At 41.3% G+C, this 13,269-nt stretch overlaps 1 protein-coding gene across 2 annotated transcripts in view; it reads left to right on the forward strand.

Annotated features, from left to right (window-relative positions):
• PLCH2 (phospholipase C eta 2) overlaps positions 1 to 13,269 on the forward strand; it is a 498,290-nt gene continuing 485,021 nt past the window's right edge. For both annotated transcript variants that reach the window (XM_075604867.1, XM_075604874.1), the window contains exon 1: positions 1 to 176. The gene's annotated coding sequence lies outside the window, so the exon portion shown is untranslated. The remainder of the gene's footprint in view (positions 177 to 13,269) is intronic.

Below are 13,269 nucleotides of genomic sequence, written 5' to 3' on the forward strand. Positions count from 1 at the left end.
GGGACTGTAATACTTACTCTGTGATCAGTGTGGGCTAAGAGCCTTCACTAGGCTACAAAGAAACTTTAACGTGCTGCAGCTTTCTTTTTGAGATATGTCAAACTGGAATATATAATGAAGACAGATTTGCACTAACAGGATTCTTCACTTTTCGAGGACAAGTTAAAGAGCTGAAGGTCTGTTCTGTATTTTTGCTTATGCATTCTTTTTTTGTACCAGGGAGTTTAGCAATTCTGCTCTGGTTGTGCACTTGTGCAAAGGATAACTCTAAAGCAGAGAGTCTGAAATCTGGACAGTGTAATCTGAACAAGCGCTTGAATACAGCACAAACCTACCGTAGGACATAGTCAGATTTTCTGCGTTAGTAAAATAAAGTAGTTTTCTAATGATAAAATCAATTGTTATAATTTGTATGAGAACATTTGAATAAGATGTAAGGCGCAGAGGTTGTTCAGAAGTCTCTGTAGGGCCATGCTGTGAATTGATAGTGGTCTGTAGTGTATATGGGTGCAGCTGCAGCCTGACTGAAATTTTGGAGGGAGCTACATATTTCAGACATGATTTACCTGGTTCCTTCAAAGTCCCCGGCACTCTTCGAAAATGCAAGTTCACGGCACTGACTCACGCTGAACATGTCTGTAGTTGCAATAGTTGGTTATGCTTATTACCGCAGTGTTAGTCTGGTATCCACTTACATAACTGAGAGTGAGATGTGCATGTCAATGTACAGCATCATTCTTGGTAAAATAATGTAAGTAATAGCAAATTAATGACTTCCAACTACTATTTGCTGCTTCTGAGAACATGCTGCAATATTGTTTACCAGTGAGATGCATGATGATCAAGAGGCACTATATGAATGGACCATTTGGAATGTTGACCAATTCTAACCGAACTCAGTGCTTCGTTGATCTAAAACTATACAAGGAAATAGCATACATGGTCATGTTTTTTTTTAATGTAAATGTATCTTTTTGTGACCTACTTGTCAAGCCCAGTAAAATTTCAGAAAATGCAAAAAGCTGATTGCAGAAACAATTCAGGGGTCTTCAGTTCCAATTCAGGGGTCTTCAGTTAGACACACAGTCTTAGCAAGCGCAAAACCCAAACCCACTACATTGTATATATATTTCTGTAATTTGGAGTGCCGCTGGGTTTGTGACCCAATGTATACAGCAAAAGACAAAAAAAGCCCCAATGCTCCATCCAATATGACAAATTATTTAGGACATTACTGTGTATATTATCTATATTCTTTCTTCATAAAAATGGGTCATTTAGTTCAATACTTTGGCCCAAATATTTTAAGCATACAACCAAATCACGGTAAACCCATTTCAGTAGGTCCTACACTACCAATATTATACTATCGTATGTATCGCTTCAGTTAGTGCTTGTGTGTCAGTTTGTCAGCAAGGATTGAGGTATATTCTAGTCCTTTAAAAATCAGGAAACAGTTATGGTAGAAATATTAAAATCCTCATTGGTTGAATATTTGCAGGCCTTCACTCATGTACAGTTGTACTGCCACCACCAAACTTGGGTTAATGGTAATCGTCGTTTAATGGCAAAATAATGTGATTCCAAATTCGACAAACGTTGAAATATTTGTGTATATTACCACTTGAAGTTTTTTTAATATGGAGCATTTGTGTTCACATTTAAAAGAACTATTTAAAATCTTTGTGTGTGGTGTTCACGTGAGTCTAATTGTATACATAAGTGGGCTGTTAATAAAGTAGGCAGTTATCAGTTCAATGGGTAATCTCAATATACAGTACTTAGTCGATACAACCTTTTTGTTACCAGGTCATGTTATACATCGATGAAAAGCTCTTTTTCAGAACTTTCCAGGACAACTGTCATAGTTTTGTATCTCCAATATGTTGACCTCAAAATGTCACCAAACCTTTTTATTCACCACTTTCCCATGACTGGGCTCTGTTTATTCAATGGACTCCCTCCAGAAGTCTTATAAATTACTTTAATTCATTAAAATCGGTTACTTAATTATTTTTATGTTCTGTAAATGATATGCCGTTCAAAATTCATATCACTTGCGTTCCATTCCCCACATGTGTGCGGGCAGTGCTAGGTAATGTTACGTTTCTAGAAAAGTCTTTGAAATAACCTACTTATTTGTTTTTAATATCTATGTCAAAATAAATGTAAAAGTTACAATATATTTAGATGAGGCCACTCTGACTGATACAGTATGTGCCAGTTAGCATACAGAAGTATATTGTGGAGACTTCACTCAATTAATACAGAACTACTGTCTTTAACTTGAGAAATGTATCATCATCTGAAATACACTAAGTGCCATATATATCTATGTATATCTAAGTTTAATTCATAAAATGTTGCATGACACAAATCTTATTCCTGCTGTCTGCCGGGTTTGACTTGCACGTACTGTATACCTCATGCTCCACTCAGCTGAATAGAAACATGTTTCTGACTACAGAGAGAGAAGTGTGTGCCAGTCAGAAGTGGATAGAGACAGGCATTTTCACAGTTAAGATAAGGCAACATCCAGAAGGGAGATTCAGTCCAATCCATCCATTTATCAGCAGAAGCTCTTATGCATTGAAATGTTTCCAAGTAAAGACTTGAACATAAGAGATATAAAAGTCTTATTTAGGAATGTGACAGCCGTAGAAGGAAAGTAAGGCTGCGTTTATAGTGACGGCGACGCGACCGATGACGTCGCCGTCACCACTGGCAAAAGTTGCACATGGGTTTGGAGCAACGTCGCTGGCAACAAGGCCAGTGACATCACGAATGGGGCGGGCAGAGTACAGTAGGTGCTCTGTGATTGGTGTAGAGACAGTCACATGTGGCGACTGTCTCTCCCAAAATCAAATTTCAATGGCTTCAACATTTTTTGCAGCGCTGTCGCGCTTACTATGGCATGCGACGGATCCAATGTATTTGTTTTGGCGCAACGTCACGTCGCCGTCCCCTGGCACTATAAGCACAGCCTAAGGCCTGGGACATAGTAAGTCAAAGCTCGCTGAGGCGGGCTGAGCCGCGCTGAGCAGATGCACTAACCCCCTGCATCTGTCATCAGCGTGGCTATAGTTTCCCCGTCCGCATGCGTGCTGATGCGTGCGGAGGCTCAGAAACTTTGCCGAGACAGGCAAGTTTCAAATTTGCCGCTCGGGGAAGCGATGTGAGTGGTCACGTGACCGCTCACATCCAATGGGAGTGAGGGACTAGCCCCGCCTCCCACTCCTGACACGCCTCCGCCCCCAGAGCACGCTCACTGCCTCGCCTGCAACGACAGGAAAAAGCACAATTTTCAGCAGGCGAGGCAGAGTAGGAGCGCGGCTCAGCGCGGCTGAACCCTCTATGTCCCAGGCCTAAGTCTGCAAGCTACAGGTGATGTCTTCTAGTGCAGGGGTGCTCAACTCCAGTCCTCAACACCCCCAAACACATCAGATTTTAAGGATATCCCAGCTTTAGCTCAGGTGGCTCAATCAGTGGCTCAGTCGAAGACTGCACCACCTGTGCTGAAGCAGGGATATACTGAAAACGTGACCTGTTGGTGGCCATTGAGGACTGGAGTTGAGCACCACTGTTCTAGTGAACTAAATATTTTTGATTGCTTAAAAGATGGACTTTCCCGTATAGTGTTTCTAGATAATATAATGCAATAATAACCCATTCAATGCTAGCAAATAAACATAGAAGGGTTAATGCGGACACAGAGAGGATTGAAACAACAAGAGAGGTGCCCACACATCATCTTGCACCCTAACAGCTTTGTGTGAGGAGGTCATTATAAAAGGCTCAGGGTCTCGTTTGAGGATGTGGTGATCGCATAGAAAAATGTCCTTTCTTTATTCGTTCCAACATTAAAAATGAGCGGCGTCATCTGCAATGAGTGGTAAGATCCAGTGATAGTGTATGAAGACAAATCCTAAAGAGAGTGATTCCTATTGGGTGCAGCAGTGGCAAACGGAGTGTGACACAAATTAAATGCAATAGCGGTAGAGTGACAATGAAGAGGTTAAGTTGCAGTCTAGTCACATTTCTTTGTATCTGCTCCATAAAGCAGGGCTGTAAAGCTTGAACGCAAGTTAATAATTGAAGCACAGGAAGGGAAGCTCTTGCACGGAGCTGTCCTGTGAAGTGCAGATTGTTGCATGTGGAAAGTTATTCACATTGATACGGAGGAGTGCTCAGTGGGAAAGAAACACGCCCTGAGGGGCAAGAAAACAAGGTGACCAATGTTACCGGAAATCTACCACTGCACCATTGAGATCTGGATGTCTTGTCTGAGGCATAGTCGGAAGCTGATTCACCAGACACAGAGTGTAGATAGATTCTCATGCAAATATGAATAAACATGTAGTTTAGATTTGTCCTGAAAGAGTTTGTGTTTAGAAGTGCAGTCCAACCATAAGGACCAATTCTGCCCATTTACTCCCTGATTTGTAGCTGAAAATGTATCATTTTTCTGCTCTCTCCCTGAAAATAATTCCTATATCCCAATGCAAGTTAATACATGTTTTACAAATCTGCCCCATTTTCATCCAAAATCTCCCTGTGAGAAGTTACAAATGTTTGCCATGGCCAGTATGAATCCAACATTTACGGCATTTAGCCTTTGGCTCTGACATGTTTAATATGTTTCAATTAGGTAATGGATTTTCTAAATAATAAATATATATATATATATATATACCACAATTATTAAGGTTATGGGGGTAAAAAAAGTGACAAAAACCCTCCACAGTAAAGCATAAATATATATATATATATATATATACTGTATATGTTTTGAAATATTGTTTGCAAATATTGTAACCTGAGGTTTAGCTTGACTTTTATTCGCATATTGCTGCTCTTTTTTTCTACGTTCTCATGGTTCGTTCCCCAACTTAGTTTATAGACATTGAACATGACTGCTTATCTGTGGGGAGGAGTAGACAATCAGTCCTCACAACATACAACTCTGATTTTTTCCATGGTGGTGTTCACCTAGTTTTATCTACAGAGCCTAATAACAGCATTAATTTACATAATGTTAAGCGGGCTTATTCTATATCTGCCAAAGCGACCGATTGGGTAGTTTTCGTCCAAAACTCCCCACTGATTTCAATAGGGAACTTCGACCGAAAACGACCAGATCAGCCGCTTCGGCAGCCCATAAGGGTCTTATGTAATGAGCTCTGAAGTGGTTGCCCGCAGTCCCATTGACTTGAGTGGAGGTCCCGGTGATCGCACGCTTCAGAGCTTACTGAGAAAGCCCCTAAGTGGGACACCATCTGTAACTCATGTTGCCAGCACCTTTATAAAAGTAGATGGGAGAACGAAAATGATGCATATAGGTATAATCTACTGTAGCAGCTACATTTTTCTTTTGCTATTTTATTCTCCAGTGTTGGATTGAAGGTACCTCAGTTTGAAAAGCACTTATATATTGAAAAGTAAATCAAGTATGGAAATACAAGGGTAACAAGTAAGATAACCTGCTACAGTATATTGGTTCTCATTAGCTTTACAGGTTCCATGTCTAATACGGTAACATGATCCTAGATTAAGGGCTTCACCTAATTGGCCTGTAAAATGCCTTATGGCATAGCACCACTTAGTAAATCTGGATCTTATTTTTTTTATATATGACCTCTTCAATTATTTACCAGTTTGCATCATGCTAAAAATGTATGTTTCTATTTTCTCCAGGTCCACTGAATTATCAGCCACTTATGTTTACGTGTTTGACTAATGGTAGCTTCATATATGTTATACAAACATTATAAACACAGCACAAACAATTTCCCTCTAGCAAACTGTCACCAAAAGACATGATAGATAGTAACATCTCACCAAAGTTTTTTCTTGCCATGAAGACATATCACACAGTAAAAAAAAAAATGTGCTTTGCCGAATTTTATTTACATTAACATTTAACCTATTAAACATGCAGAGGGATTGCCCCTTTAACACCTCTCGGTGGAGGGACCTGCATTGTGAAGGTAGTTCCAGCAATCAGTGTGTTTACTGTAAGGGGGACGTTCTTCTGTACCACTTCAAACTATCACAAAGAGCTCAGGCTCAGTTCAAATAATCTTTGATCAATGAAGCCTTTGTAATTATGAAACTCTCTCATACTGTGGGCCTTGGCCTACAATCTACTTTTAAATTATATACTTGCACACACAATCTGATTCTGTTTTTTTTTCCATTTGTTACTGCATTAAACCGTTTGTGATTGTGCATTAAAACAAATACAGTTTATGTTAAGCATTTTGGACAAAGTTGTATAAGAAAGAAGAAAGCTCCTTTTAATATTTTGGACCATATTTATTAAACAGTTATATGCCATAAAACAGGGGAGCACAACTACAGTCCTCAAGGCCCCCCAACAGGTTATATTTTAAGGGATATCCCTGCTTCAGCACAAGTGGCTCAATGCCTGGTCTGTTGGTGGCCCTTGAGGACTGGAGTCAGCCACCCCTGATTTATGCTATAAGTTCTCTAGCGCAGGGATTGCTTTTCCTATTGTGTGCTTTTGTATTTGTTGCTACGTGCATTATTGGTAGTATATGAGTAAAAATATACTTACATTTAGGTATGAGCCCCTAATAGCCGCATGTACTGTAGATTCAGTGGGGATGTTTTTGAATAGAGAAGGCAGACTATGGCTGAATGTTTGACTATACTGTAGCTCCAGCAGAGATTAGATAGTTCAAAATTGTTGGACATGTAGGAATTTACCTTTCAACGAGCATTAGAGATGGAATCTCACTATTTACTAAGGAAGGATCTATGTAATGTGATACCGCCCTTCCTTGTAGCAGGATGTGGCAGACATATGGACATTTGCCACTCAAGCCCTTCACTAAATCCTGTGCCGTCACTGTCACAACATGCCCAGAATGGAATTAAAACGCATGTGCCTCTGAATACATACAATTAGGAGGTCTTTTGTGCTCACAATACCAAGATATTCTCTAGCCATGGAAACTTGCATTCTTCTCCAGTACATCTTTATTAGTGTTAGTCAGCGCCTACTGTAGCTGGAGGGTTGCGATGATTTTAATCAAAACAGCAATGTATTCTGCGTGCAAAGAAATATTTGTAATACTCAATGGCAAACAATGTTTTCATCATTTAAATCGCCAAATGTTTTCATTCACATAGCCCTGACCCCCTTTCCCAACTTTCCCAACTTTTACCAGAAAAAGGATTTCAGGAATACTGCTGCTTTAGTTTGTTTTACCTTCTTCATATCTTCGGGGCGTGTGAGTTTAAGGTACAATCCCTGATAACTGGCCAAATTTTTTTTTTGTGGAATTTAACAATCTGTAAGTCTTCATTAAATGAAACCGAGCTAAAAGAAGAAGTGTGGCTGCTTTGTTTATTTGTAAATTAAACACATTCATTTTCTGTGCGGCCTCTGAATAGGGAAGTGTTTGTCAACCAAGTTTTCCTTTACTCTTATTCCACCCTGTCCTTATAAGAGATCAAATAAAGGCAAGATAGGGGAAAACAAAGGGGTTTTGCCTGTGCTAACTCCTGATGAGCAGTTATATCAGACAAAAGTGAGTAGCCAGTGGGAATTAAGCTCCCCACTTTTACACACAAACTTCCAAGCAAATATCTACAAGTCCAGGTGTCCAATTTAGATTATTATTTTCTTTTATGTCCTCGTTGAGCAGATTTCAGCCGGGATTTATCAAAGTATTGTCCCCGTACTGGCAGTTACTCCCATTTATGTCAATAGCAGTTACCGCCAGAGCTTACCCTGCATCGTGCTTTGATAAATCCAGCCCTCAATCCCTTAAACATGTCAGTGCTGTCAGTACACTTAGCTCCAACGAAATGACCCTGGCAATGCAGCTTATAGCCCTGAAGTAGTTAACACAGTAAGGAAATAGCACACAGCTATACTGTACTGTACTTGTCATTAATGATATGATCCCGTCACTAGGCTGCAATCATTTAGCGATATCTTTGGCTTGCAAGTCAGTAAGTGCTTTCGCCCGCCCAAATAACTGTCCCTCCTGCTGTTGAAACTCTTCAAAGTACTTCAGTATGAATGTAGTGTCTTCCTATCTTGAGAAAATGAACAGGTCTCTATAGACCAAAGCATGTGTATCAACTGCAGTGCACATTTCATTTGTGTGGCAAGGTGTGTTTGTTTTTTGATAAGGTGTGCTGAATTGCTTTTGCTGACAAAGAGAACATATGAAACAAGTTAACCCCTTCACCCTTAACTAGGTACAATTCCTCTTAAATAAAGTTTTCTCTAGGCTGCCTATGACCTATTGTACTTATAGTCACGTCACAAAAAAACATGTTATAAGCAGCAATGCATACAGTAGTAATTGGCTTCTATGAACACACTTTGATTTTCCTTAAAGTTTTGGATTTTTAAAAATGTTAACTGGGCAGGCCCCCCTGGGCAGATCTGCAGTCCCCCTAGGGTCAGCCGGTATAAAAAAAAACTACTAATCTCAGGAATGGGAGATTCTCAGAGATCAGAGAAAGCGCACACAGCTCCTGGACCCCCTGGTTTAGGTATTAAAAAAAGGGGTGGGGGAGAAGGGTATTGTGCTTTAAGGGCTAAATATGAGTACAGTAGAGGCAACTCTTATTCGAACAAAAACCAGTGGCAATTCCCCAAAAAACCCAGGAAACACCCAGGTACATTCTGAATACATGCCTTAAATTTTCCTTAAACTAGCCCCAGCATTTCTGCATTGATTGATGGCCTATCAGATTAACAGCAGGGGTCCCTGGCAGTCCCATTCAAACTGAATTGGACTGCCAGGGATCCCTGCTGTGTTAATCCTATGGGTCGTTAGTCAATGCAGAAATGCCTTAAACGTGCCTCAAACTAGCCCAGAGCATACCCAGCACATACCCAGCACATACCCAGCACATACCCAGCACATACCCAGCACATACCCAGAATGTAACCCGGCTAGTTTACGGCAAATGTTAGAATAAACGTTGCCTCTACTGTAAGTAATGCCATTTATTTTACAATAGTAAGCCACATATTTGAATATAATTTTTGAAAGGTGATTTGATAATCCATTCACTGCCGGAAGGCCTCGCAATGCACTGCAGCCCCTCTGGCAGAGGAGGGATTAACATGTGAAGCTGAAGCTCAGGAGTGCTGTGACTTGCTCTCGGGTGCACTGCTTTTAGCGTGATGTCAGAGGCCCCTATTCATTGGGCTGTGAAGCCATCTTCCCGGCACCGGAACACAGCTTCACTCAAATAAATGGGGCTAGCACAGGAAAGTTTCACAGCATGAATAGGGGGATAGTGTGTGGAGTAGGACTTTGCCCACCAAAATGCAGCCTATCACCCCCCTCTGTGTTGCTTCTCTTACAGGGTGGACAAGTCGGGCTGAGGATGGATGAAATACATTACTATTCAGAGCCCCTGTTGAAGGGGAAAACGTGTTTTATTCTCAAAGAAAGGGAGCCTGCTAGATGTTTGCTTTAGGCATGAATGCATTTGTTTAACCTTTTCAGTGCCTCCGCGCCATTGTGAGAACAGCACAAGAGCTGACACACACAATCCTTTCCTTGTTTCAGATTATCGTGTTTAAGAAAATGAAGACATAGGAATCTTGCATTTTTTGTTAAACCCATAGTCCCAGCTAGATTGCCCAATTTTTTTTTTCTACCGCATTTATTTCCTTTACTTTTTATCCTGTAACATTTTGAGACCCTACAGTAGTTTGTTGTTTTGGACCAATATATTGATGTCAAAAACTAATTTTTTTAATTTCTTCTGAAAACCTTTGTTTAACTCAGCCCTGATCACAGCAACAATGAGGTTGCTGCTGTGTTAATTTATCTGCTGTACTAATATATATATATATATATATATATATATATATATATATATATATATATATATATATATATATATATATTGCTTAGTGTCTTCACTGTATTTCATTTTCTTTTAAAAGACAACAAAAAAAGTAACATTTTTACACTGTACCGTGTTAGCCCAGCTTAATAATCAAAAATGAATAGACGGGATACCGTTCGGTGGCTAACGAAATGCTTTTATTTGTGCGAGCTTTCGAGATACACTGATCTCTTCTTCCGGTGGTGTTACAATGAATAAAGCAAGAAAGGTTTAACTTAAAAACAGCGCATCTTGGAATATTATCTGAGACTGAAACCTATCCCTCCCCCCCGTGCAGTATGCGATTTATGACTTGAGGTGTTAAATAGTTTCTGAATGTTAGTGATGTAAGAGTGTGGGTGTATGTATGTAAATATACATTTATAAAACACCCACAGTGTTTAAAGCGCTTTACAAAAGGTGTGTGTGGAATGGGAGTGTATACCAATGGTGTGGGTAGGTGTGGAAATGTAAGAGTGTGTTGTATTACTAAAAGTGTGTGTAGATACTAGGTGGTCCCTATTGATATATAGGGATGGAATTACATAGAGTATTTGTATGTGTAAGAGGCAGCTGTGTGTGCAATCATATAGCGCAGTATGTATTGACATGGCCTTTAGCACTCATGGGAAGAGAGTTCTCTTGTGACAGTAGTGACTCATGAAACTGTGGTCTCAGTTTAGGCCACCACTAAGTGTACCGAAAAATTGCATAAATAAATCTCAACCGCATTGATTTCAGCCTCGGGGACCCCCTGCTTCCCGAAATACAGGCCCCAGGTATGTGGTGCCGCTATCTGCGCCATTTTTAATTCCTCCGCGTCATGGCCCACGTAACTGGGGGGATTTAAATACTGCAGGAGATACCAGTACCTTTATCTTCGGAAGTAGGGGGTCCACGAGGCTGGAATCAATGCGGTTCAGCTTAGGGGACCCCCTGCTCATGTACACTAGTATTAAAAAAAAATTCAAAATCATCACCACAGCTGCTAAGGTAACGAAGCTGCTTTAATGTGAATTTTAATACCGGTAATAGTGCACGTTAGCAGGGGGTCTCCTGAGCTGAATTTTTTTTTTTACATTTCAGGGACCCCCTGCTTCCTGAGTTAAAGGTGCCAGAATCCCCTGTGCGTCATGTGACCGGGAGATTTAAGTACTGCGGGGATACCGGCACCTATACCTCGGGAGGCAAGGGGTCCCCGAGGCAGAAATTAATGTGGTTCAGCTCAGGAGACCCCCTGCTCCTGTGCACTATTAGTAAAAATCCCATTAAAGCAGCTTCATTACCTTAGTGGTTATCCACTAAGGCAATGAAGGGGTTAAGGCACAGTAGCTGGTTTATTGGGGGTAGGGGGCTGAGTGAATAAGAATAGCATGTTCTTGTATAGCGTTGCTAGTTTTATGTAGGCTTTACAGAGATTTTTTGCAGGCACATGTCCCTGCCCCATGGAGCTTACAATCTATGTTTTTGGTGCCTGAGGCACAAGGAGATAAAGTGACTTGCCCAAGGTCACAAGGAGCTGACACTGGGAATTGAACCAGGCTCCCCTGCTTCAAACTCAGTGCCAGTCAGTGTCTTTACTCATAGAGCCACTCCCACTCCTTTGTGAAGGGATGTACTTGGCCCAGGGTGGGTGGTTAGGCCTACTGGGAAGGTTGCGGTAGGAGTTAACCACTTCATTACCTTAGCAGTTAGCTGCTAAGGTAATGAAACTGTCTGCAATTGTATATTTATTGCATAGGCTTGAAACCGGAAGCCCCTAAGAGTCTGTAATTCTGTTCAAGAAATGCCTGGAGTTTCATCCCACACGTTATCATTTTCGGTTAGCCTACAGTTTGCAATATTCACAACAAATAATTTTTGCTTTAATAACAGCTGCTGCATTTATATTTGTTGAGACGTGGGAAATCGTATGATGTGAAGCTCCTACCCCTCCCACCAACATAACCTACTTGCTACCAGTTTTTGAAAAGCAGCCAAATAATTTCTATAGCCTCATGGTCTGAGGAAAGGACAATTGGGTCCTGAAATGTTCCATTTGTACCTGCTCTGCTGATGTTATAAATACAGAGTTAGGCTGCGCTTATAGGGCCAGCGATGCGACATCGCCATCGCGGCAAAACAAATGCATTGTCGCCGTCACTTATAGTGCACGCGATGGCGACGGAGTGACAGTGCTACCAGTCTGGTAGTCACTGATATTTGGTAGTCACAGAAATCTGGTAGTCACTGATATTTAATTTTTTCGGCGATGGTCTCCCCTTGCGGCCAATCGGGAGCTTCTCCGTGCCTCTGCCTGCCCCTTTTATGATGTCAGCCCAGCGACATCGCCTAAACGTCAAATTCAACTCATCGCAATGGCGACGGAGACGGGTGACATCATCGGTCACGTCGCCGTCTGTATAAGCGCAGCCTAAGTTTGCGTACATACCAGACTCCTGTGTGCTTCCTCCATTACAAAGTATTCACATTATTCTGGATCTTGCTTTGAGACCCCGGGATTGACGGAGGGTGAGCACCAATGAGGCAATAATTTATTAACTCTTTATAAATAGCAGTGAGCGATCACATGATCACTAAGTCACCGCGGTAACAGAACTAGTGAGTGGGATCCCTCTCTTGTATTAAGCACGTCCCCTAGAAAAGGAAGAAAAAGGTGTGGGTCTCCATAGTGCAAGGCCTCAGGGCCTATTATGTATGAACATTGTGCACTGAAGGGGTTAAGCTTGAGAACTATTAGTGAAAACTATTCACTAAACTGCTGTAGTGCCAATTTGGGCAATAAAACTCTCTTTGACGTCAATATGAGCTTCCAATTTCCATGCAATAATGCCCAGGGCGCATCTTAATAAACCGCCCGCAGGTTGTTCAATTAGTTACAAAATGTTTCCTGGACAGCTCTCAGGGATGACATGTAAATGTGATCTTGTCACTTCAGCACATGCAATTTGTTTCATTACAACATACAGTGTCCTGATTATCCGACCTTCGGTTATCCGAAGGAATTTTTTCTTTTATACTTCGGTTATCTGAGTTTCCGTTTTATTCGACATCTGCGTGCGCACGTCCCGCTCCCGGCGCTCGCTGCGTAACTGCGTTGCGAGCAGGTGCTGTAGCTTAGTTTGCTCGTCTGGTGATAAACATGACAAGTCAAAAAAGAGCGAGAGTAGTTCTTTCAATTAAACAAAAACGTTTACGTTGAACAACAAGGAGGGGCAACTGCTACTGCTGTCAAGTTATTCAGACGGTGGCGCAACATGGCTGCAAGAAAGAGAAATAATGCTGGGAAACCATTGTCAATAACCGAGACTCTACTGCAGGAGTGCGCAAACTTTTCTCCCTGACTCCCCTGCTGTTCTACACCCCTGCTCACACACC

The sequence above is a fragment of the Ascaphus truei genome, chromosome 6 (genome assembly GCF_040206685.1).
Source record: "Ascaphus truei isolate aAscTru1 chromosome 6, aAscTru1.hap1, whole genome shotgun sequence".
Taxonomy (NCBI): Eukaryota; Metazoa; Chordata; class Amphibia; order Anura; family Ascaphidae; genus Ascaphus; species Ascaphus truei.